Below are 24,613 nucleotides of genomic sequence, written 5' to 3'. Positions count from 1 at the left end.
TCATACATTTAAGTAAAAGTTTTAACAAATTGTGGTCAGGAAGCATTGTTAGATTACTTCAAATTTTCATTATAGTCAGAGTAGCATGACTTACAACATGAAAACAATATTTAAGCTGTATTTTTGCACCGTGTTGTTAAATAAACATTCTCGTCATTTAGAAGTTACTACTGAATACTCAACTATGTTAAGAAATGATGTTGATTACATTTGAAATAATTAAATACTGATAACTACTCAAGGAAAAAAGAAAAAATGCACTCTAACATGCCGAAACCCGGGATCGAACCAGGGACGTTTAGATCTTCAGTCTAATGCTCTCCCAACTGAGCTATTTTGGCAAAGTCTGTGTATGACAAAAGTCACTAAGACCTCAACTGAGCTATGTTTGCATGGTTACACAAGGTTTAGTATCAATATTTTTCTTCCATCAGGATTGCATGAAATGAAAAGAAAATATGTGTTTTATACTGTAAATATATCCATTACAAACCCTTAATCATACATTTAAGTAAAAGTTTTAGCAAATTGTGGTCAGGAAGCATTGTTAGATTACTTCAAATTTTCATAATAGTTAGAGTAGCATGACTTACAACATGAAAACAATATTTAAGCTGTATTTATGCACCGTGTTGTTATTTAATCATTCTCATCATTTAGAAGTTACTACTGAATACTCAACTATGTTAAGAAATGATGTTGATTAAATTTGAAATAATTAAATTCTGATCACTACTCAAGGAAAAAAGAAAAATTGCACTCCAACATGCCGAAACCCGGGATCGAACCAGGGACCTTTAGATCTTCAGTCTAACGCTCTCCCAACTGAGCTATTTCGGCAAGGTCGGTTTATGGCAAAAGTCACTAAGACCTCAACTGAGCTATTTTTGCATGGTTACACAAGGTTAAGTATCAATATTTTTCTGACATCATGGTTCCATGAAATGAAGAGAAAAGATGTGTTTAATACTGTAAATAGATAAATTACAAACCCTTAATCGTACATTTAAGTAAAAGTTTTATCAAATTGTGGTCAGGAAGCTTCAAATTTTCATAATAGAGTAGCATGACGGACAACATGAAAACAATATTTAAGCTGTATTTATGCACCGTGTTATTAAATAAACATTCTCATCAATTAGAAGATACTACTGAATACTCAACTATGTTAAGAAATGATATTGTTTACATTTGAAATAATTAAATACTGATAACTACTCAAGGAAAAAAGAAAAAATGTACTCAAACATGCTGAGACCCGGGTCCTTTAGAGCTTCAGTCTAATGCTCTCCCAACTGAGCTATTTCGGCAAAGTCTGTGTATGGCAAAAGTCACTAAGACATCAACTGAGCTATGTTTGCATGCTTACACAAGGTTTAGTATCAATATTTTTCTGTCATCATGATTGCATGAAATGAAAAGAAAATATGTGTATTATACTGTATAACCCTTAATTATACATTTAAGTAAAAGTTTTAACAAATTGTGGTCAGGAAGCATTGATAGATTACTTCAAATTTTCATAATGGTTAGAGTAGCATGACTTACAACATGAAAACAATATTTAAGCTGTATTTATGCACCATGTTGTTAAATAAACATTCTCATCATTTAGAACTTACTACTGAATACTCAACTCTCTTAAGAAATTACGTTTTTTAAATTTGAAATAATTAAATACTGATAACTTCTCAAGGAAAAAAGAAAAAACGTACTCAAACATGCTGAAACCAAGAACTTTTAGATCTTCAGTCTAACGCTCTCCCAACTGAGCTATTTCGGCAAAGTCTGTGTATGGCAAAAGTCACTAAGACCTCAACTGAGCTATGTTTGCATGGTTACACAAGGTTAAGTATCACTATTTTTCTGTCATCATGATTGCATGAAATGAAGAGAAAAGATGTGTTTTATACTGTAAATATATAAATTACAAACCCTTAATCGTACATTTAAGTAAAAGTTTTATCAAATTGTGGTCAGGAAGCATTGTTAGATTACTTCAAATTTTCATAATAGAGTAGCATGACGGACAACATGAAAACAATATTTAAGCTGTATTTATGCACCGTGTTGTTAAATAAACATTCTCATCATTTAGAAGTTAATACTGAATACTCAACTATGTTAAGAAATGATGTTGTTTAAATTTGAAATAATTAAATTCTGATCACTACTCAAGGAAAAAAGAAAAAAGCACTCAACCATGCCGAAACCAGGGATTGAACCAAGGACCTTTAGATCTTCAGTCTAACGTTCTCCCAAATGAGCTATTTCAGCAAGGTCGGTGTAAGGCAAAAGTCACTAAGACCTCAACTGAGCTATGTTTGCATGGTTACACAAGGTTAAGTATCAATATTTTTCTGTCATCATGATTGCATGAAATGCAGAGAAAAGATGTGTTTTATAATGTAAATATATAAATTACAAACCCTTAATCGTACATTTAAGTAAAAGTTTTAACAAATTGTGGTAAGGAAGCAGTTAGTTTACTTCAAATTTTCATAATAGAGTAGCTTGATGGACAACATGAAAACAATATTTAAGCTGTATTTATGCACCGTGTTGTTAAATAAACATTCTCATCATTTAGAAGTTACTACTGAATACTCAACTATGTTAAGAAATGATGTTGTTTAAATTTGAAATAATTAAATTCTGATCACTACTCAAGGAAAAAAGAAAAAAGCACTCAACCATGCCGAAACCAGGGATTGAACCAAGGACCTTTAGATCTTCAGTCTAACGTTCTCCCAAATGAGCTATTTCAGCAAGGTCGGTGTAAGGCAAAAGTCACTAAGACCTCAACTGAGCTATGTTTGCATGGTTACACAAGGTTAAGTATCAATATTTTTCTGTCATCATGATTGCATGAAATGCAGAGAAAAGATGTGTTTTATAATGTAAATATATAAATTACAAACCCTTAATCGTACATTTAAGTAAAAGTTTTAACAAATTGTGGTAAGGAAGCAGTTAGTTTACTTCAAATTTTCATAATAGAGTAGCTTGATGGACAACATGAAAACAATATTTAAGCTGTATTTATGCACCGTGTTGTTAAATAAACATTCTCATCATTTAGAAGTTACTACTGAATACTCAACTATTTTAAGAAATGATGTTGTTTACATTTGAAATACTTAAAAACTGATAACTGCTCAAGGAAAGAAGAAAAAAGGTACTGAAACATGCTGAAACCCGGGACCTTTAGATCTTCAGTCTAACGCTCTCCCAACTGAGCTATTTCGGCAAAGTCTATGTATGGCAAAAGTCACTGACACCTCAACTGAGCTATGTTTGCATGGTTACACAAGGTTTAGTATCAATATTTTTCTGTCATCATGATTGCATGAAATGAAAAGAAAATATGTATATTATACTGTATAACCCTTAATTATACATTTAAGTAATAGTTTTAACAAATTGTGGTCAGGAAGCATTGTTAGATTACTTAAAATTTTCATAATAGAGTAGCATGACGGACAACATGAAAACAATATTTAAGCTGTATTTATGCACAGTGTTGTTAAATAAACATTCTCATCATTTAGAAGTTACTACTGAATACTCAACAATGTTAAGAAACGATGTTGTTTACATATGAAATACTTAAATACTGATAACTACTCAAGGAAATAAGAAAAAAGGTACTCAAACATGTTGAAACCCGGGACCTTTAGATCTTCAGTCTAACGCTCTCCCAACTGAGCTATTTCAGCAAAGTCTGTGTATGGCAAAAGTCACTAAGACCTCAACTGAGCAATGTTTGCATGGTTACACAAGGTTTAGTATTAATATTTTTCTGTCATCATGATTGCATGAAATGAAAAGAAAATATGTGTTTTATACTGTAAATATATCCATTACAAACCATTAATCATACATTTAAGTTAAAGGTTTAGCAAATTGTGGTCAGGAAGCATTGTTAGATTACTTCAAATTTTCATAATAGTTAGAGTAGCATGACTTACAACATGAAAACAATATTTAAGCTGTATTTTATGCACCGTGTTGTTAATTAAACATTCTCATCATTTAGAAGTTACTACTGAATACTCAACTATGTTAAAAAATGATGTTGTTTACATTTGAAATAATTAAATTCTGATCACTACTCAAGGAAAAAGAAAAAATGCACTCTAACATGCTGAAACTCGGGATCGAACCAGGGACCTTTAGAGCTTCAGTCTAACGCTCTCCCAACTGAGCTATTTTGGCAAGGTCAGTGTATTGCAAAAGTCACTAAGACCTCAACTGAGCTATTTTTGCATGGTTACACAAGGTTAAGTATCAATATTTTTCTGACATCATGGTTCAATGAAATGAAGAAAAAAGATGTGTTTTATACTGTAAATATATAAATTACAAACCCTTAATCATACATTTAAGTAAAAGTTTTATCAAATTGTGGTCAGGAAGCTTCAAATTTTCATAATAGAGTAGCATGACGGACAACATGAAAACAATATTTAAGCTGTATTTATGCACAGTGTTATTAAATAAACATTCTCATCATTTAGAAGATACTACTGAATACTCAACTATGTTAAGAAATGATGTTGTTTACATTTGAAATAATTAAATACTGATAACTACTCAAGGAAAAAAGAAAAAATGTACTCAAACATGCTGAGACCCGGGTCCTTTAGAGCTTCAGTCTAATGCTCTCCCAACTGAGCTATTTCGGCAAAGTCTGTGTATGGCAAAAGTCACTAAGACCTCAACTGAGCTATGGTTGCATGCTTACACAAGGTTTAGTATCAATATTTTTCTGTCATCATGATTGCATGAAATGAAAAGAAAATAGGTGTTTTATACTGTAAATATATCTATTACAAACCCTTAATCATACATTTAAGTAAAAGTTTTAACAAATTGTGGTCAGGAAGCATTGTTAGATTACTTCAAATTTTCCTAATAGTTAGAGTAGCATGACTTACAACATGAAAACAATATTTAAGCTGTATTTATGCACCATGCTGTTAAATAAACATTCTCGTCATTTAGAAGTTACTACTGAATACACAAAAATGTTAAGAAATGATGTTGTTTAAATATAAAATAATTAAATTCAGATCACTACTCACGGAAAAAAGAAAAAATGCACGCAAACATGCCGAAACCCGGGATCGAATCAGGGACCTTTAGATCTTCAGTCTAATGCTCTCCCAACTGAGCTATTTCAGCAAGGTCGGTGTATTGCAAAAGTCACTAAGACCTCAACTGAGCTATTTTTGCATGGTTACACAAGGTTAAGTATCAATATTTTTCTGACATCATGGTTGCATGAAATGAAGAGAAAAGATGTGTTTTATACTGTAAATATATAAAATACAAACCCTTAATCATACGTTTAAGTAAAAGTTTTATCAATTTGTGGTCAGGAAGCATTGATAGATTACTTAAAATTTTCATAATAGAGTAGCATGACGGACAACATGAAAACAATATTTAAGCTGTATTTATGCACTGTGTTATTAAATAAACATTCTCATCATTTAGAAGATACTACTGAATACTCAACTATGTTAAGAAATGATGTTGTTTACATTTGAAATAATTAAATACTGATAAATACTCAAGGAAAAAAGAAAAAATGTACTCAAACATGCTGAGACCCGGGACCTTTAGATCTTCAGTCTAATGCTCTCCCAACTGAGCTATTTCGGCAAAGTCTGTGTATGGCAAAAGTCACTAAGACCTCAACTGAGCTATGTTTGCATGCTTACACAAGGTTTAGTATCAATATTTTTCTGTCATCATGATTGCATGAAATGAAGAGAAAAGATGTGTTTTATACTGTAAATGTATAAATTACAAACCATTAATCGTACATTTAAGTAAATGTTTTAACAAATTGTGGTCTGGAAGCAGTTTGTTTACTTCAAATTTTCATAATAGAATAGCATGACAGACAACATGAAAACAATATTTAAGCTGTATTTATGCACCGTGTTGTTAAATAAACATTCTCATAATTTAGAAGTTTCTACTGAAGAAACGATGTTGTTTACATTTTAAATACTTAAAAACTGATAACTACTCAAGGAAATAAGAAAAAAGGTACTCAAACATGCTGAAACCCGGGACCTTTAGATCTTCAGTCTAACACTCTCCCAACTGAGTTATTTTGGCAAAGTCTGTGTATGGCAAAAAGTCACTAAGACCTAAACTGAGCTATGTTTGCATGCTTACACAAGGTTTAGTATCAATATTTTTCTGTCATCATGATTGCATGAAATGAAAAGAAAATTTGTGCTTTATACTGTAAATATATCCATTACAAACAATTAATCATACATTTAAGTAAAATTTGTAACAAATTGTGGTCAGGAAGCATTGTTAGATTACTTCAAGTTTTCATAATGGTTAGAGTAGCATGACTTACAACATGAAAACAATATTTAAGCTGTATTTATTCACCATGTTGTTAAATAAACATTCTCATCATTTAGAAGTTACTACTGAATACTCAACTATGTTAAGAAATGATGTTGTTTAAATTTGAAATAATTAAATTCTGATCACTACTCAAGGAAAAAAGAAAAAATGCATTCTAACATGCCGAAACCCGGGATCGAACCAGGGACCTTTAGATCTTCAGTCTAACGCTCTCCCAACTGAGCTACTTCGGCAAGGTCGGTGTATGGCAAAAGTCACTAAGACCTCAACTGAGCTATTTTTGCATGGATACACAAGGTTAAGTATCAATATTTTTCTGACATCATGGTTCCATGAAATGAAGAGAAAAGATGTGTTTTATACTGTAAATATATAAATTACAAACCCTTAATCATACGTTAAAGTAAAAGTTTTATCAAATTGTGGTCAGGAAGCTTCAAATTTTCATAATAGAGTAGCATGACGGACAACATGAAAACAATATTTAAGCTGTATTTATGCACCGTGTTGTTAAATAAACATTCTCATCATTTAGAAGATACTACTGAATACTCAACTATGTTAAGAAATGATGTTGTTTACATTTGAAATAATTAAATACTGATAACTACTCAAGGAAAAAAGAAAAAAGTACTCAAACATGCTGAGACCCGGGTCCTTTAGAGCTTCAGTCTAATGCTTTCCCAACTGAGCTATTTCGGCAAAGTCTGTGTATGGCAAAAGTCACTAAGACCTCAACTGAGCTATGTTTGCATGCTTACCCAAGGTTTAGTATCAATATTTTTCTGTCATCATGATTGCATGAAATGAAAAGAAAATATGTGTTTTATACTGTAAATATATCCATTACAAACCCTGAATCATACATTTAAGTAAAAGTTTTAACAAATTGTGGTCAGGAAGCATTGTTAGATTACTTCAAATTTTCATTATAGTCAGAGTAGCATGACTTACAACATGAAAACAATATTTAAGCTGTATTTTTGCACCGTGTTGTTAAATAAACATTCTCGTCATTTAGAAGTTACTACTGAATACTCAACTATGTTAAGAAACAATGTTGTTTACATTTGAAATACTTAAAAACTGATAACTACTCAAGGAAAGAAGAAAAAAGTTACTAAAACATGCTGAAACCAGGGACCTTTAGATCTTCAGTCTAACGCTCTCCCAACTGAGCTATTTTGGCAAAGTCTGTGTATGGCAAAAGTCACTAAGACCTCAACTGAGCTATGTTTGCATGGTTACACAAGGTTTAGTATCAATATTTTTCTTCCATCAGGATTGCATGAAATGAAAAGAAAATATGTGTTTTATACTGTATAACCCTTAATTATACATTTATGTAAAAGTTTTAACAAATTGTGGTCATTAAGCATTGTTAGATTACTTCAAATTTTCATAATAGAGTAGCATGACGGACAACATGAAAACAATATTTAAGCTGTTTTTTTGCACCGTGTTGTTAAATAAACATTCTCATCATTTAGGAGATACTACTGAATACTCAACTATGTTAAGAAATGATGTTGTTTATATTTGAAATAATTAAATACTGATCACTACTCAAGGGAAAAAGAAAAAAGAACTCAAACATGCCGAAACCCGGGATCGAACCACGGACATTTAGATCTTCAGTATAACGCTCTCCCAAATGAGCTATTTCGGAAAGGTCGGTGTTTGGCAAAAGTCACTAAGACCTCAACTGAGCTATGTATGCATGCTTACAAAAGGTTTAGTATCAATATTTTTCTGTCATCATGATTGCATGAAATGAAAAGAAATTATGTGTTTTATGCTGTAAATATATCCATTACAAACCCTTAATCATACATTTAAGTAAAAGTTTTAACAAATTGTGGTCAGGAAGCATTGTTAGATTACTTCAAATTTTCATAATAGAGTAGCATGATGGACAACATGAAAACAATATTTAAGCTGTATTTATGCACCGTGTTGTTAAATAAACATTCTCATCATTTAGAAGTTACTACTGAATACTCAACTATGTAAAGAAATGATGTTGTTTAAATTTGAAATAATTAAATTCTGATCACTACTCAAGGAAAAAGAAAAAATGTACTCAAACATGCTGAGACCCGGGTCCTTTAGAGCTTCAATCTAATGCTCTCCCAACTGAGCTATTTCGGCAAATTCTGTGTATGGCAAAAGTCACTAAGACCTCAACTGAGCTATGTTTGCATGCTTACACAAGGTTTAGTATCAATATTTTTCTGTCATCATGATTGCATGAAATGAAAAGAAAATAGGTGTTTTATACTGTAAATATATCTATTACAAACCCTTAATCATACATTTAAGTAAAAGTTTTAACAAATTGTTGTCAGGAAGCATTGTTAGATTACTTCAAATTTTCCTAATAGTTAGAGTAGCATGACTTACAACATGAAAACAATATTTAAGCTGTATTTATGCACCATGCTGTTAAATAAACATTCTCGTCATTTAGAAGTTACTACTGAATACTCAAAAATGTTAAGAAATGATGTTGTTTAAATATAAAATAATTAAATTCTGATCACTACTCACGGAAAAAAGAAAAAATGCACGAAAACATGCCGAAACCCGGGATCGAACCAGGGACCTTTAGATCTTCAGTCTAACGCTCTCCCAACTGAGCTATTTCGGCAAGGTCGGTGTATGGCAAAAGTCACTAAGACCTCAACTGAGCTATTTTTGCATGGTTACACAAGGTTAAGTATCAATATTTTTCTGATATCATGGTTCCATGAAATGAAGAGAAAAGATGTGTTTTATACTGTAAATAGATAAATTACAAACCCTTAATCGTACATTTAAGTAAAAGTTTTATCAAATTGTGGTCAGGAAGCTTCAAATTTTCATAATAGAGTAGCATGACGGACAACATGAAAACAATATTTAAGCTGTATTTATGCACCGTGTTATTAAATAAACATTCTCATCAATTAGAAGATACTACTGAATACTCAACTATGTTAAGAAATGATATTGTTTACATCTGAAATAATTAAATACTGATAACTACTCAAGGAAAAAAGAAAAAATGTACTCAAACATGCTGAGACCCGGGTCCTTTAGAGCTTCAGTCTAATGCTCTCCCAACTGAGCTATTTCGGCAAAGTCTGTGTATGGCAAAAGTCACTAAGACCTCAACTGAGCTATGTTTGCATGCTTACAGAAGGTTTTGTATCAATATTTTTCCGTCATCATGATTGCATGAAATGAAAGAAAATATGTGTTTTATACTGTAAATATATCCATTACAAACCCTTAATCATACATTTAAGTAAAAGTTTTAACAAATTGTGGTAAGGAAGCATTGTTAGATTACTTCAAATTTTCATAATAGTTAGAGTAGCATGACTTACAACATGAAAACAATATTTAAGCTGTATTTATGCACCGTGTTGTTAATTAAACATTCTCATCATTTAGAAGTTACTACTGAATACTCAACTATGTTAAGAAATGATGTTGTTTAAAGTTGAAATAATTAAATTCTGATCACTACTCAAGGAAAAAAGAAAAAATGCACTCTAACATGCTGAGACCAGTGACCTTTAGATCTTCAGTTTAATGCTCTCCCAACTGAGCTATTTCGGTAAAGTCTGTGTATGGCAAATGTCACTAAGACCTCAACTGAGCTATGTTTGCATGCTTACAGAAGGTTTTGTATCAATATTTTTCCGTCATCATGATTGCATGAAATGAAAGAAAATATGTGTTTTATACTGTAAATATATCCATTACAAACCCTTAATCATACATTTAAGTAAAAGTTTTAACAAATTGTGGTAAGGAAGCATTGTTAGATTACTTCAAATTTTCATAATAGTTAGAGTAGCATGACTTACAACATGAAAACAATATTTAAGCTGTATTTATGCACCGTGTTGTTAATTAAACATTCTCATCATTTAGAAGTTACTACTGAATACTCAACTATGTTAAGAAATGATGTTGTTTAAAGTTGAAATAATTAAATTCTGATCACTACTCAAGGAAAAAAGAAAAAATGCACTCTAACATGTCGAAACCCGGGATCGAACCAGGGACCTTTAGATCTTCAGTCTAACGCTCTCCCAACTGAGCTATTTCGGCAAAGTCTGTGTATGGTAAAAGTCACTAAGACCTCAACTGAGCTATGTTTGCTTGGTTACACAAGGTTAAGTATCAATATTTTTCTGTCATCATGATTGCATGAAATGAAGAGAAAAGATGTGTTTTATACTGTAAATATATAAATTACAAACCCTTAATCGTACATTTAAGTAAAAGTTTTAACAAATTGTGGTCAGGAAGCAGTTAGTTTACTTCAAATTTTCATAATAGAGTAGCATGATGGACAACATGAAAACAATGTTTAAGCTGTATTTAGGCACCGTGTTGTTAAATAAACATTCTCATCATTTAGAAGTTACTACTGAATACTCAACTATGTTAAGAAACAATGTTGTTTACATTTGAAATACTTAAAAACTGATAATTGCTCAAGGAAAGAAGAAAAAAGTTACTAAAACATGCTGAAACCAGGGACCTTTAGATCTTCAGTCTAACGCTCTCCCAACTGAGCTATTTTGGCAAAGTCTGTGTATGGCAAAAGTCACTAAGACCTCAACTGAGCTATGTTTGCATGGTTACACAAGGTTTAGTATCAATATTTTTCTTCCATCAGGATTGCATGAAATGAAAAGAAAATATGTGTTTTATACTGTATAACCCTTAATTATACATTTATGTAAAAGTTTTAACAAATTGTGGTCATTAAGCATTGTTAGATTACTTCAAATTTTCATAATAGAGTAGCATGACGGACAACATGAAAACAATATTTAAGCTGTTTTTTTGCACCGTGTTGTTAAATAAACATTCTCATCATTTAGGAGATACTACTGAATACTCAACTATGTTAAGAAATGATGTTGTTTATATTTGAAATAATTAAATACTGATCACTACTCAAGGGAAAAAGAAAAAAGAACTCAAACATGCCGAAACCCGGGATCGAACCACGGACATTTAGATCTTCAGTATAACGCTCTCCCAAATGAGCTATTTTGGAAAGGTCGGTGTTTGGCAAAAGTCACTAAGACCTCAACTGAGCTATGTTTGCATGCTTACAAAAGGTTTAGTATCAATATTTTTCTGTCATCATGATTGCATGAAATGAAAAGAAATTATGTGTTTTATGCTGTAAATATATCCATTACAAACCCTTAATCATACATTTAAGTAAAAGTTTTAACAAATTGTGGTCAGGAAGCATTGTTAGATTACTTCAAATTTTCATAATAGAGTAGCATGATGGACAACATGAAAACAATATTTAAGCTGTATTTATGCACCGTGTTGTTAAATAAACATTCTCATCATTTAGAAGTTACTACTGAATACTCAACTATGTAAAGAAATGATGTTGTTTAAATTTGAAATAATTAAATTCTGATCACTACTCAAGGAAAAAAGAAAAAATGTACTCAAACATGCTGAGACCCGGGTCCTTTAGAGCTTCAATCTAATGCTCTCCCAACTGAGCTATTTCGGCAAATTCTGTGTATGGCAAAAGTCACTAAGACCTCAACTGAGCTATGTTTGCATGCTTACACAAGGTTTAGTATCAATATTTTTCTGTCATCATGATTGCATGAAATGAAAAGAAAATAGGTGTTTTATACTGTAAATATATCTATTACAAACCCTTAATCATACATTTAAGTAAAAGTTTTAACAAATTGTTGTCAGGAAGCATTGTTAGATTACTTCAAATTTTCCTAATAGTTAGAGTAGCATGACTTACAACATGAAAACAATATTTAAGCTGTATTTATGCACCATGCTGTTAAATAAACATTCTCGTCATTTAGAAGTTACTACTGAATACTCAAAAATGTTAAGAAATGATGTTGTTTAAATATAAAATAATTAAATTCTGATCACTACTCACGGAAAAAAGAAAAAATGCACGAAAACATGCCGAAACCTGGGATCGAACCAGGGACCTTTAGATCTTCAGTCTAACGCTCTCCCAACTGAGCTATTTCGGCAAGGTCGGTGTATGGCAAAAGTCACTAAGACCTCAACTGAGCTATTTTTGCATGGTTACACAAGGTTAAGTATCAATATTTTTCTGACATCATGGTTCCATGAAATGAAGAGAAAAGATGTGTTTTATACTGTAAATAGATAAATTACAAACCCTTAATCGTACATTTAAGTAAAAGTTTTATCAAATTGTGGTCAGGAAGCTTCAAATTTTCATAATAGAGTAGCATGACGGACAACATGAAAACAATATTTAAGCTGTATTTATGCACCGTGTTATTAAATAAACATTCTCATCAATTAGAAGATACTACTGAATACTCAACTATGTTAAGAAATGATATTGTTTACATCTGAAATAATTAAATACTGATAACTACTCAAGGAAAAAAGAAAAAATGTACTCAAACATGCTGAGACCCGGGTCCTTTAGAGCTTCAGTCTAATGCTCTCCCAACTGAGCTATTTCGGCAAAGTCTGTGTATGGCAAAAGTCACTAAGACCTCAACTGAGCTATGTTTGCATGCTTACAGAAGGTTTTGTATCAATATTTTTCCGTCATCATGATTGCATGAAATGAAAGAAAATATGTGTTTTATACTGTAAATATATCCATTACAAACCCTTAATCATACATTTAAGTAAAAGTTTTAACAAATTGTGGTAAGGAAGCATTGTTAGATTACTTCAAATTTTCATAATAGTTAGAGTAGCATGACTTACAACATGAAAACAATATTTAAGCTGTATTTATGCACCGTGTTGTTAATTAAACATTCTCATCATTTAGAAGTTACTACTGAATACTCAACTATGTTAAGAAATGATGTTGTTTAAAGTTGAAATAATTAAATTCTGATCACTACTCAAGGAAAAAAGAAAAAATGCACTCTAACATGCCGAAACCCGGGATCGAACCAGGGACCTTTAGATCTTCAGTCTAACGCTCTCCCAACTGAGCTATTTCTGCAAAGTCTGTGTATGGTAAAAGTCACTAAGACCTCAACTGAGCTATGTTTGCTTGGTTACACAAGGTTAAGTATCAATATTTTTCTGTCATCATGATTGCATGAAATGAAGAGAAAAGATGTGTTTTATACTGTAAATATATAAATTACAAACCCTTAATCGTACATTTAAGTAAAAGTTTTAACAAATTGTGGTCAGGAAGCAGTTAGTTTACTTCAAATTTTCATAATAGAGTAGCATGATGGACAACATGAAAACAATGTTTAAGCTGTATTTAGGCACCGTGTTGTTAAATAAACATTCTCATCATTTAGAAGTTACTACTGAATACTCAACTATGTTAAGAAACAATGTTGTTTACATTTGAAATACTTAAAAACTGATAATTGCTCAAGGAAAGAAGAAAAAAGTTACTAAAACATGCTGAAACCAGGGACCTTTAGATCTTCAGTCTAACGCTCTCCCAACTGAGCTATTTTGGCAAAGTCTGTGTATGGCAAAAGTCACTAAGACCTCAACTGAGCTATGTTTGCATGGTTACACAAGGTTTAGTATCAATATTTTTCTTCCATCAGGATTGCATGAAATGAAAAGAAAATATGTGTTTTATACTGTATAACCCTTAATTATACATTTATGTAAAAGTTTTAACAAATTGTGGTCATTAAGCATTGTTAGATTACTTCAAATTTTCATAATAGAGTAGCATGACGGACAACATGAAAACAATATTTAAGCTGTTTTTTTGCACCGTGTTGTTAAATAAACATTCTCATCATTTAGGAGATACTACTGAATACTCAACTATGTTAAGAAATGATGTTGTTTATATTTGAAATAATTAAATACTGATCACTACTGAAGGGAAAAAGAAAAAAGAACTCAAACATGCCGAAACCCGGGATCGAACCACGGACATTTAGATCTTCAGTATAACGCTCTCCCAAATGAGCTATTTCGGAAAGGTCGGTGTTTGGCAAAAGTCACTAAGACCTCAACTGAGCTATGTTTGCATGCTTACAAAAGGTTTAGTATCAATATTTTTCTGTCATCATGATTGCATGAAATGAAAAGAAATTATGTGTTTTATGCTGTAAATATAACCATTACAAACCCTTAATCATACATTTAAGTAAAAGTTTTAACAAATTGTGGTCAGGAAGCATTGTTAGATTACTTCAAATTTTCATAATAGAGTAGCATGATGGACAACATGAAAACAATATTTAAGCTGTATTTATGCACCGTGTTGTTAAATAAACATTCTCATCATTTAGAAGTTACTACTGAATACTCAACTATGTAAAGAAATGATGTTGTTTAAATTTGAAATAATTAAATTCTGATCACTACTCAAGGAAAAAAGAAAAAATGTACTCAAACATGCTGAGACCCGGGTCCTTTAGAGCTTCAATCTAATGCTCTCCCAACTGAGCTATTTCGGCAAAGTCTGTGTATGGCAAAAGTCACTAAGACCTCAACTGAGCTATGTTTGCATGCTTACACAAGGTTTAGTATCAATATTTTTCTGTCATCATGATTGCATGAAATGAAAAGAAAATAGGTGTTTTATACTGTAAATATATCTATTATAAACCCTTAATCATACATTTAAGTAAAAGTTTTAACAAATTGTTGTCAGGAAGCATTGTTAGATTACTTCAAATTTTCCTAATAGTTAGAGTAGCATGACTTACAACATGAAAACAATATTTAAGCTGTATTTATGCACCATGCTGTTAAATAAACATTCTCGTCATTTAGAAGTTACTACTGAATACTCAAAAATGTTAAGAAATGATGTTGTTTAAATATAAAATAATTAAATTCTGATCACTACTCACGGAAAAAAGAAAAAATGCACGAAAACATGCCGAAACCCGGGATCGAACCAGGGACCTTTAGATCTTCAGTCTAACGCTCTCCCAACTGAGCTATTTCGGCAAGGTCGGTGTATGGCAAAAGTCACTAAGACCTCAACTGAGCTATTTTTGCATGGTTACACAAGGTTAAGTATCAATATTTTTCTGACATCATGGTTCCATGAAATGAAGAGAAAAGATGTGTTTTATACTGTAAATAGATAAATTACAAACCCTTAATCGTACATTTAACTAAAAGTTTTATCAAATTGTGGTCAGGAAGCTTCAAATTTTCATAATAGAGTAGCATGACGGACAACATGAAAACAATATTTAAGCTGTATTTATGCACCGTGTTATTAAATAAACATTCTCATCAATTAGAAGATACTACTGAATACTCAACTATGTTAAGAAATGATATTGTTTACATTTGAAATAATTAAATACTGATAACTACTCAAGGAAAAAAGAAAAAATGTACTCAAACATGCTGAGACCCGGGTCCTTTAGAGCTTCAGTCTAATGCTCTCCCAACTGAGCTATTTCGGCAAAGTCTGTGTATGGCAAAAGTCACTAAGACCTCAACTGAGCTATGTTTGCATGCTTACACAAGGTTTAGTATCAATATTTTTCTGTCATCATGATTGCATGAAATGAAAAGAAAATATGTGTATTATACTGTAGAACCCTTAATTATACATTTAAGTAAAAGTTTTAACAAATTGTGGTCAGGAAGCATTGTTAGATTACTTCAAATTTTCATAATAGAGTAGCATGACGGACAACATGAAAACAATATTTAAGCTGTATTTATGCACCGTGTTGTTAAATAAACATTCTCATCATTTAGAAGTTACTACTGAATACTCAACCATGTAAAGAAATGATGTTGTTTAAATTTGAAATAATTAAATTCTGATCACTACTCAAGGGAAAAAGAAAAAAGCACTCAAACATGCCGAAACCCGGGATCGAACCACGGACATTTAGATCTTCAGTCTAACGCTCTCCCAAATGAGCTATTTCAGCAAGGTCGGTGTTTGGCAAAAGTCACTAAGACCTCAACTAAGCTATGTTTGCATCGTTACACAAGTTTAAGTATCAATATTTTTCTGTCATCATGATTGCATGAAATGAAGAGAAAAGATGTGTTTTATACTGTAAATGTATAAATTACAAACCATTAATCGTACATTTAAGTAAATGTTTTAACAAATTGTGGTCTGGAAGCAGTTTGTTTACTTCAAATTTTCAGAATAGAATAGCATGACGGACAACATGAAAACAATATTTAAGCTGTATTTATGCACCGTGTTGTTAAATAAACATTCTCATAATTTAGAAGTTTCTACTGAAGAAACAATGTTGTTTACATTTTAAATACTTAAAAACTGATAACTACTCAAGGAAATAAGAAAAAAGGTACTCAAACATGCTGAAACCCGGGACCTTTAGATCTTCAGTCTAACACTCTCCCAACTGAGTTATTTTGGCAAAGTCTGTGTATGGCAAAAAGTCACTAAGACCTCAACTGAGCTATGTTTGCATGCTTACACAAGGTTTAGTATCAATATTTTTCTGTCATCATGATTGCATGAAATGAAAAGAAAATTTGTGCTTTATACTGTAAATATATCCATTACAAACAATTAATCATACATTTAAGTAAAATTTTTAACAAATTGTGGTCAGGAAGCATTGTTAGATTACTTCAAGTTTTCATAATGGTTAGAGTAGCATGACTTACAACATGAAAACAATATTTAAGCTGTATTTATTTAACATGTTGATAAATAAACATTCTCATCATTTAGAAGTTACTACTGAATACTCAACTATGTTAAGAAATGATGTTGTTTAAATTTGAAATAATTAAATTCTGATCACTACTCAAGGAAAAAAGAAAAAATGCATTCTAAAAAGTGGAAACCCGGGATCGAACCAGGGACCTTTAGATCTTCAGTCTAACGCTCTCCCAACTGAGCTACTTCGGCAAGGTTGGTGTATGGCAAAAGTCACTAAGACCTCAACTGAGCTATTTTTGCATGGATACACAAGGTTAAGTATCAATATTTCTCTGACATCATGGTTCCATGAAATTAAGAGAAAAGATGTGTTTTATACTGTAAATATATAAATTACAAACCCTTAATCGTACATTAAAGTAAAAGTTTTATCAAATTGTGGTCAGGAAGCTTCAAATTTTCATAATAGAGTAGCATGATGGACAACATGAAAACAATATTTAAGCTGTATTTATGCACCGTGTTGTTAAATAAACATTCTCATCATTTAGAAGATACTACTGAATACTGAACTATGTTAAGAAATGATGTTGTTTACATTTGAAATAATTAAATACTGAAAACTACTCAAGGAAAAAAGAAAAAAGTACTCAAACATGCTGAGACCCGGGTCCTTTAGAGCTTCAGTCTAATTCTTTCCCAACTGAGCTATTTCGGCAAAGTCTGTGTATGGCAAAAGTCACTAAGACCTCAACTGAGCTATGTTTGCATGCTTACACAAGGTTTAGTATCAATATTTTTCTGTCATCATGATTGCATGAAATGAAAAGAAAATATGTGTTTTATACTGTAAATATATCCATTACAAACCCTGAATCATACATTTAAGTAAAAGTTTTAACAAATTGTGGTCAGGAAGCATTGTTAGATTACTTCAAATTTTCATTATAGTCAGAGTAGCATGACTTACAACATGAAAACAATATTTAAGCTGTATTTTTGCACCGTGTTGTTAAATAAACATTCTCGTCATTTAGAAGTTACTACTGAATACTCAACTATGTTAAGAAATGATGTTGATTACATTTGAAATAATTAAATACTGATAACTACTCAAGGAAAAAAGAAAAAATGCACTCTAACATGCCGAAACCCGGGATCGAACCAGGGACCTTTAGATCTTCAGTCTAACGCTCTCCCAACTGAGCTATTTTGGCAAAGTCTGTGTATGGCAAAAGTCACTAAGACCTCAACTGAGCTATGTTTGCATGGTTACACAAGGTTTAGTATCAATATTTTTCTTCCATCAGGATTGCATGAAATGAAAAGAAAATATGTGTTTTATACTGTATAACCCTTAATTATACATTTATGTAAAAGTTTTAACAAATTGTGGTCATTAAGCATTGTTAGATTACTTCAAATTTTCATAATAGAGTAGCATGACGGACAACATGAAAACAATATTTAAGCTGTTTTTTTGCACCGTGTTGTTAAATAAACATTCTCATCATTTAGGAGATACTACTGAATACTCAACTATGTTAAGAAATGATGTTGTTTATATTTGAAATAATTAAATACTGATCACTACTCAAGGGAAAAAGAAAAAAGAACTCAAACATGCCGAAACCCGGGATCGAACCACGGACATTTAGATCTTCAGTATAACGCTCTCCCAAATGAGCTATTTCGGCAACGTCGGTGTTTGGCAAAAGTCACTAAGACCTCAACTGAGCTATGTTTGCATGCTTACACAAGGTTTAGTATCAATATTTTTCTGTCATCATGATTGCATGAAATGAAAAGAAATTATGTGTTTTATGCTGTAAATATATCCATTACAAACCCTTAATCATACATTTAAGTAAAAGTTTTAACAAATTGTGGTCAGGAAGCATTGTTAGATTACTTCAAATTTTCATAATAGAGTAGCATGATGGACAACATGAAAACAATATTTAAGCTGTATTTATGCACCGTGTTGTTAAATAAACATTCTCATCATTTAGAAGATACTACTGAATACTCAACTATGTTAAGAAATGATGTTGTTTACATTTGAAATAATTAAATAATGATAAGTACTCAAGGAAAAAAGAAAAAATGTACTCAAACATGCTGAGACCCGGGACCTTTAGATCTTCAGTCTAATGCTCTCCCAACTGAGCTATTTCGGCAAAGTCTGTGTATGGCAAAAGTCACTAAGACCTCAACTGAGCTATGTTTGCATGCTTACACAAGGTTTAGTATCAATATTTTTCTGTCACCATGATTGCATGAAATGAAAAGAAAATATGTGTTTTATACTGTATAACCCTTAATTATACATTTAAGTAAAAGTTTTAACAAATTGTGGTCAGGAAGCATTGTTAGATTACTTCAAATTTTCATAATGGTTAGAGTAGCATGACTTACAACATGAAAACAATATTTAAGCTGTATTTATGCACCATGTTGTTAAATAAACATTCTCATCATTTAGAACTTACTACTGAATACTCAACTCTGTTAAGAAATTACGTTTTTTATATTTGAAATAATTAAATACTGATAACTTCTCAAGGAAAAAAGAAAAAACGTACTCAAACATGCCGAAACCCAGAACCTTTAGATCTTCAGTCTAACGCTCTCCCAACTGAGCTATTTCGGCAAAGTCTGTGTATGGCAAAGTCACTAAGACCTCAACTGAGCTATGTTTGCATGGTTACACAAGGTTAAGTATCAATATTTTTCTGTCATCATGATTGCATGAAATGAAGAGAAAAGATGTGTTTTATACTGTAAATATATAAATTACAAACCCTTAATCGTACATTTAAGTAAAAGTTTTATCAAATTGTGGTCAGGAAGCATTGTTAGATTACTTCAAATTTTCATAATAGAGTAGCATGACGGACAACATGAAAACAATTTTTAAGCTGTATTTATGCACCGTGTTGTTAAATAAACATTCTCATCATTTAGAAGTTACTACTGAAATCTCAACTATTTTAAGAAATGATGTTGTTTAAATTTGAAATAATTAAATTCTGATCACTACTCAAGGAAAAAAGAAAAAAGCACTCAACCATGCCGAAACCCGGGATCGAACCAGGGACCTTTAGATCTTCAGTATAACGTTCTCCCAAATAAGCTATTTCAGCAAGGTCGGTGTAAGGCAAAAGTCACTAAGACCTCAACTGAGCTATGTTTGCATGGTTACACAAGGTTAAGTATCAATATTTTTCTGTCATCATGATTGCATGAAATGCAGAGAAAAGATGTGTTTTATAATGTAAATATATAAATTACAAACCCTTAATCGTACATTTAAGTAAAAGTTTTAACAAATTGTGATAAGGAAGCAGTTAGTTTACTTCAAATTTTCAGAATAGAGTAGCTTGATGGACAACATGAAAACAATATATAAGCTGTATTTATGCACCGTGTTGTTAAATAAACATTCTCATCATTTAGAAGTTACTACTGAATACTCAACTATTTTAAGAAATGATGTTGTTTACATTTGAAATACTTAAAAACTGATAACTGCTCAAGGAAAGAAGAAAAAAGGTACTGAAACATGCTGAAACCCGGGACCTTTAGATCTTCAGTCTAACGCTCTCCCAACTGAGCTATTTCGGCAAAGTCTGTGTATGGCAAAAGTCACTAACACCTCAACTGAGCTATGTTTGCATGGTTACACAACTTTAGTATCAATATTTTTCTTCCATCAGGATTGCATGAAATGAAAAGAAAATATGTGTTTTATACTGTATAACCCTTAATTATACATTTATGTAAAAGTTTTAACAAATTGTGGTCATTAAGCATTGTTAGATTACTTCAAATTTTCATAATAGAGTAGCATGACGGACAACATGAAAACAATATTTAAGCTGTTTTTTTGCACCGTGTTGTTAAATAAACATTCTCATCATTTAGGAGATACTACTGAATACTCAACTATGTTAAGAAATGATGTTGTTTATATTTGAAATAATTAAATACTGATCACTACTCAAGGGAAAAAGAAAAAAGAACTCAAACATTCCGAAACCCGGGATCGAACCAAGGACATTGAGATCTTCAGTATAACGCTCTCCCAAATGAGCTATTTCGGCAAGGTCGGTGTTTGGCAAAATTCACTAAGACCTCAACTGAGATATGTTTGCATGCTTACACAAGGTTTAGTATCAATATTTTTCTGTCATCATGATTGCATGAAATGAAAAGAAATTATGTGTTTTATGCTGTAAATATATCCATTACAAACCCTTAATCATACATTTAAGTAAAATTTTTAACAAATTGTGGTCAGGAAGCATTGTTAGATTACTTCAAATTTTCATAATAGAGTAGCATGACTTACAACATGAAAACAATATTTAAGCTGTATTTATGCACCGTGTTGTTAAATAAACATTCTCATCATTTAGAAGTTACTATTGAATACTCAACTATGTAAAGAAATGATGTTGTTTAAATTTGAAATAATTAAATTCTGATCACTACTCAAGGAAAAAAGAAAAAATGTACTCAAACATGCTGAGACCCGGGTCCTTTAGAGCTTCAATCTAATGCTCTCCCAACTGAGCTATTTCGGCAAAGTCTGTGTATGGCAAAAGTCACTAAGACCTCAACTGAGCTATGTTTGCATGCTTACACAAGGTTTAGTATCAATATTTTTCTGTCATCATGATTGCATGAAATGAAAAGAAAATAGGTGTTTTATACTGTAAATATATCTATTACAAACCCTTAATCATACATTTAAGTAAAAGTTTTAACAAATTGTTGTCAGGAAGCATTGTTAGATTACTTCAAATTTTCCTAATAGTTAGAGTAGCATGACTTACAACATGAAAACAATATTTAAGCTGTATTTATGCACCATGCTGTTAAATAAACATTCTCGTCATTTAGAAGTTACTACTGAATACTCAAAAATGTTAAGAAATGATGTTGTTTAAATATAAAATAATTAAATTCTGATCACTACTCAAGGGAAAAAGAAAAAAGAACTCAAACATGCCGAAACCCGGGATCGAACCACGGACATTTAGATCTTCAGTATAACGCTCTCCCAAATGAGCTATTTCGGCAAGGTCGGTGTTTGGCAAAAGTCACTAAGACCTCAACTGAGCTATGTTTGCATGCTTACACAAGGTTTAGTATCAATATTTTTCTGTCATCATGATTGCATGAAATGAAAAGAAAATATGTGTTTTATACTGTAAATGTATCCATTACAAACCCTTAATCATACATTTAAGTAAAAGTTTTAACAATTTGTGGTCAGGAAGCATTGTTAGATTACTTCAAATTTTCATAATAGAGTAGCATGATGGACAACATGAAAACAATATTTAAGCTGTATTTATGCACCGTGTTGTTAAATAAACATTCTCATCATTTAGAAGTTACTACTGAATACTCAACTATGTAAAGAAATGATGTTGTTTAAATTTGAAATAATTAAATTCTGATCACTACTCAAGGGAAAAAAAAAAAAGAACTCAAACATGCCGAAACCCGGGATCGAACCACGGACATTTAGATCTTCAGTATATCGCTCTCCCAAATGAGCTATTTCAGCAAGGTCGGTGTTTGGCAAAAGTCACTAAGACCTCAACTGAGCTATGTTTGCATGGTTACACAAGGTTAAGTATCAATATTTTCCTGTCATCATGATTGCATGAAATGAAGAGAAAAGATGTGTTTTATACTGTAAATATATAAATTACAAACCATTAATCGTACATTTAAGTAAAAGTTTTCACAAATTGTGGTCAGGAAGCAGTTTGTTTACTTAAAATTTTCATAATAGAGTAGCATGACGGACAACATGAAAACAATATTTAAGCTGTATTTATGCACCGTGTTTTTTAAATAACATTCTCATCATTTAGAAGTTTCTACAGAATACTCAACTATGTTAAGAAACGAAGTTGTTTACATTTGAAATACTTAAATACTGATAACTACTCAAGGAAATAAGAAAAAAGGTACTCAAACATGCTGAAACCCAGGACCTTTAGATCTTCAGTCTAACACTCTCCCAACTGATCTATTTCGGCAAAGTCTGTGTATGGCAAAAGTCACTAAGACCTCAACTGAGCTATGTTTCCATGCTTACACAAGGTTTAGTATCAATATTTTTCTGTCATCATGATTGCATGAAATGAAAAGAAAATTTGTGTTTTATACTGTAAATATATCCATTACAAACAATTAATCATACATTTAAGTAAAAGTTTTAACAAATTGTGGTCAGGAAGCATTGTTAGATTACTATAAGTTTTCATAATGGTTAGAGTAGCATGACTTACAACATGAAAACAATACTTAAGCTGTATTTATGCACCATGTTGTTAAATAAACATTCTCATCATTTAGAAGTTACTACTGAATCCTCAACTATGTTAAGAAATTACTTTTTTTAAATTTGAAATAATTAGATTCTGATCACTACTCAAGGAAAAAAGAAAAATGCACTCAAACATGCCGATACCCGGGATCGAACCAGGGACCTTTAGATCTACAGACTAACGCTCTCCCAACTGAGCTATTTCATCAAGGTCGGTGTATGGCAAAAGTCACTAAGACCTCAACTGAGCTATGTTTGCATGGTTACACAAGGTTAAGTATCAATATTTTTCTGTCATCATGATTGCATGAAATGAACAGAAAATATGTATATTATACTGTATAACCCTTAATTATACATTTAAGTAAAAGTTTTAACAAATTGTGGTCAGGAAACATTGTTAGATTACTTCAAATTTTCATAATAGAGTAGCATGACGGACAACATGAAAACAATATTTAAGCTGTATTTATGCACTGTGTTGTTAAATAAACATTCTCATCATTTAGAAGTTACAACTGAATTCTCAACTATTTTAAGAAATTATGTTGTTTACATTTGAAATACTTAAAAACTGATAACTGCTCAAGGAAAGAAGAAAAATGGTACTGAAACATACTGAAACCCGGGACCGTTAGATCTTCAGTCTAACGCTCTCCCAACTGAGCAATTTTGGCAAAGTCTGTGTATGGCAAAAGCCACTAAGACCTCAACTGAGCTATGTTTGCATGGTTACACAAGGTTTAGTATCAATATTTTTCTGTCATCATGATTGCATTAAATGAAAAGAAAATATGTGTATTATACTGTATAACCCTTAATTATACATTTAAGTAAAAGTTTTAACAAATTGTGGTCAGGAAGCATTGTTAGATTACTTCAAATTTTCATAATAGTTAGAGTAGCATGAATTACAACATGAAAAAAATATTTAAGCTGTATTTATGCACCGTGTTGTTAATTAAACATTCTCATCATTTAGAAGTTACTACTGAATACTCAACTATGTTAAGAAATGATGTTGTTTAAATTTGAAATAATTAAATACTGATAACTACTCAAGGAAATAAGAAAAAAGGTACTCAAACATGTTGAAACCCGGGACCTTTAGATCTTCAGTCTAACGCTCTCCCAACTGAGCTATTTTGGCAAAGTCTGTGTATGGCAAAAGTCACTAAGACCTCAACTGAGCTATGTTTGCATGGTTACACAAGGTTTAGTATCAATATTTTTCT

The 24,613-nt window shown here is 31.5% G+C and overlaps 10 non-coding genes across 10 annotated transcripts; all 10 read right to left on the bottom strand.

Moving 5' to 3' along the window:
* Positions 1-268: 268 nt before the first annotated feature.
* TRNAF-GAA (transfer RNA phenylalanine (anticodon GAA)) lies at positions 269-341 on the bottom strand. Its single transcript has one exon. It is a non-coding gene; the product is annotated as a tRNA-Phe (tRNA).
* A 426-nt stretch (positions 342-767) lies between these two features.
* Positions 768-840, bottom strand: TRNAF-GAA (transfer RNA phenylalanine (anticodon GAA)). Its single transcript has one exon. It is a non-coding gene; the product is annotated as a tRNA-Phe (tRNA).
* A 5,722-nt stretch (positions 841-6,562) lies between these two features.
* Positions 6,563-6,635, bottom strand: TRNAF-GAA (transfer RNA phenylalanine (anticodon GAA)). Its single transcript has one exon. It is a non-coding gene; the product is annotated as a tRNA-Phe (tRNA).
* A 2,344-nt stretch (positions 6,636-8,979) lies between these two features.
* Positions 8,980-9,052, bottom strand: TRNAF-GAA (transfer RNA phenylalanine (anticodon GAA)). Its single transcript has one exon. It is a non-coding gene; the product is annotated as a tRNA-Phe (tRNA).
* Positions 9,053-10,433: 1,381 nt separating this feature from the next.
* On the bottom strand, positions 10,434-10,506 carry TRNAF-GAA (transfer RNA phenylalanine (anticodon GAA)). Its single transcript has one exon. It is a non-coding gene; the product is annotated as a tRNA-Phe (tRNA).
* Positions 10,507-12,376: 1,870 nt separating this feature from the next.
* TRNAF-GAA (transfer RNA phenylalanine (anticodon GAA)) lies at positions 12,377-12,449 on the bottom strand. Its single transcript has one exon. It is a non-coding gene; the product is annotated as a tRNA-Phe (tRNA).
* Positions 12,450-13,344: 895 nt separating this feature from the next.
* Positions 13,345-13,417, bottom strand: TRNAF-GAA (transfer RNA phenylalanine (anticodon GAA)). The gene has a single exon. It is a non-coding gene; the product is annotated as a tRNA-Phe (tRNA).
* A 1,870-nt stretch (positions 13,418-15,287) lies between these two features.
* On the bottom strand, positions 15,288-15,360 carry TRNAF-GAA (transfer RNA phenylalanine (anticodon GAA)). The gene has a single exon. It is a non-coding gene; the product is annotated as a tRNA-Phe (tRNA).
* A 2,810-nt stretch (positions 15,361-18,170) lies between these two features.
* TRNAF-GAA (transfer RNA phenylalanine (anticodon GAA)) lies at positions 18,171-18,243 on the bottom strand. Its single transcript has one exon. It is a non-coding gene; the product is annotated as a tRNA-Phe (tRNA).
* A 5,270-nt stretch (positions 18,244-23,513) lies between these two features.
* On the bottom strand, positions 23,514-23,583 carry TRNAY-GUA (transfer RNA tyrosine (anticodon GUA)). The gene has a single exon. It is a non-coding gene; the product is annotated as a tRNA-Tyr (tRNA).
* Positions 23,584-24,613: the final 1,030 nt, after the last annotated feature.

This window comes from Taudactylus pleione, unplaced genomic scaffold, assembly GCF_031769625.1.
Source record: "Taudactylus pleione unplaced genomic scaffold, aTauple2 ptg001929l, whole genome shotgun sequence".
Taxonomy (NCBI): domain Eukaryota; kingdom Metazoa; phylum Chordata; class Amphibia; order Anura; family Myobatrachidae; genus Taudactylus; species Taudactylus pleione.
Note: the sequence above shows the minus strand (reverse complement) of the source record. Positions and strands in the feature narration are given on the sequence as shown.